This window comes from Dromiciops gliroides, chromosome 2 (assembly GCF_019393635.1).
Source record: "Dromiciops gliroides isolate mDroGli1 chromosome 2, mDroGli1.pri, whole genome shotgun sequence".
In the NCBI taxonomy this organism is placed as follows: Eukaryota; Metazoa; Chordata; class Mammalia; order Microbiotheria; family Microbiotheriidae; genus Dromiciops; species Dromiciops gliroides.
The window spans coordinates 197,123,253-197,125,595 of NC_057862.1; the positions used below are offsets into that span (position 1 = coordinate 197,123,253).

The 2,343-nt window shown below is 42.0% G+C and overlaps 1 non-coding gene across 1 annotated transcript; it reads right to left on the reverse strand.

Annotated features, from left to right (window-relative positions):
* Positions 1-1,146: 1,146 nt before the first annotated feature.
* Positions 1,147-1,311, reverse strand: LOC122745084. The gene has a single exon (XR_006355374.1). It is a non-coding gene; the product is annotated as a U1 spliceosomal RNA (small nuclear RNA).
* Positions 1,312-2,343: the final 1,032 nt, after the last annotated feature.

Here is a 2,343-nt window from a genome sequence, read left to right on the forward strand (position 1 = left end):
TTCCATCAGAGGCTAGATCTACCCCCAAATATTTCAGCTGCATTTGTTCCCACCATACATTAGCACATTTCTTTGACTCCCTCGCAGCTGAATAAATTAAACAAACGACCCTATTTGGAAAATTGGAATCTTCTCCCTCAGAGTTAAATGGCTGAGCAGTGATTTATCTGGTCTGCTCCTAGAGGGTGAGAAGTCATACAAAGGTCTCAATGCTGCGGACCGAGGTAAATAGTGTGTCTTAATGTATTTAGCAAATGATAATGCAAACCAAAGAAAATATATGACAGGGAGGAAAGAAAACTGCATTCTCTGCTTAGGAAGTAATTGAACATTTATAGCTTGGGAAGAGCTAGTTCAAAGCTGGGGGAGGGGAAAGCTCTTTGCTTCTCTCAATGAAGGAATTGCTGTTAGGGAAGACAGCCCTTTGGATGAACCGCCTAGTCTCAGGGGACTTAAAAGGAATGTACTCGTCTAGATGGGCAGGTCTCGAGCATCCATAAGCCTTCATCAATTCAATTCTACAAACTTATTAAGCTTCCTCAAGAGGCTTACATTCTCCTGGGGGATTATAACATGTATATGGATAAATAAATACGATATATTGTGATTACAGAGTAATACAATGTGATTTCTTTTTTCTTTTTCTTTTTTGCAGGGCAATGGGGGTTAAGTGAATTGCCCAGGGTCACACAGCTAGTAAGTGTCAAGTGTCTGAGGCGGGATTTGAACTTAGGTCCTCCTGAATCCAGGGCTGGTGCTTTATCCGCTGAGCCATCTAGCTGCCCCTACAATGTGAGTTCAAGAGAGAGAAAGCACTACCATCTGGAGAAATCAGGAAAGGCATTATTTCAGAGGGGACACTGAAACTGTACCAAGGTAGGAAAATAATGGGCAGCTAGCTGGTGCAGTGGATAGAGTACTGGGCCTGCAGTCAAGAAGACCTGAGTTCAAATCCAGCCTCAGGATACTTACTATGTGACCTTGGGTAAGTCACTTAACCTGGTTTGCCTCAGTTTCCTCATCTGATCAAATGAGCTGGAGAAGGAAATGGCAAACCACTTTAGTATCTTTGCTGAGAAAACCCTAAAGAGGAGTCAAAAATAGTCAGACATAACTGAAAATGATAAAAAAATCCATGAAAAATGATAGCAACTAATATAGATTTTTTTCCCCCACTACCACAAATTATGCAGTCGAGTTTCCCGCATTTGGGGAAATTGCAGGGGTCTGCCCATCTGGAATGCAATGGATAAGCTTCACCCTGGGGAAACCACCTTTGTGATCATGGAATCACCCCTGCCAGGTAAGTATAACTAATGTAGATTTTCACACCAGTGTAGGTGAGATGAAAACAGGCCTACTTAGCCAAAAATGGAAGCTATGGATTATAGAAGGTGGAAGTGAGGAAGGACTATATTTCAGACATAAGGGAGCTCCTCCTATATAAAAGCAAGAAGTTACAGGGAGATGGGAATGGCATATGTAGGGAAAGAGTAGGCCAAACACTAGCTATGCAAAGAGAAAAAACAATCCCTGCCCATGATATTAGTAGGAAACAACATGCATCCAGAACCGTGAATTCAGTTAAAGGCTAACTAACTGTGTGGTCCTGAATATGTGTCATGACCAGAGCAAGATTTTTGAATTGAATTGAATTCAAGCCTTCTTGGTATTTCCCAGACTCCTCCCAGACAAGAGAGCATGCAGCTGTTCACTGCAGGGAAGTTGGGCTGGAACAGACCCTAGGATAATTAAGAGATAGGAAACTGTACAAGCACAGGCTTCCTTAGAAAGGGAGGCCCACAAAGAGTAACTACATAAACTGTGCCAGAGTAGCATGTGTCTTTACTTCCTAAGTTGTTCTGAAGAATAGTGATCTAATTTTACTATTTTCCTTAACCATGTGAACATCAGCCCCTTCTCCCTGGACTCAGATTTTATAAGTGGTCAAGAGAGGTAGTGTGGTATAGTGGATGGCTTCTGAAGCTAGGAAGATCTGGGTTCAAATTCTGCCTCTTCTTTGTACTGGCTGGGTGGCTAATCCCATAACCCCTTGGTGCTATCATCAATTCTCTAAGACAAGAAGGTGCTGAATTGCATTAGTAGAGGAGAATTGCCTCACCAAGAGGTCCAATATGCCAATGAAATCACAGGTCCAGTTTCTTTGTCTTTATTATAAATTTTGTTCAGTTATTTCAGTTTTGTCCGACTCTTCAAGACCCATTTGTAATTTCCTTGGCAAAGATACTGGAGTGGTTTGCCATTTCCTTTTCCAACTCATTTTACAAATGACAAAACTGAGGCAAACAGGGTTAAGTGACTTGCTCAGGGTCACACAGCTAG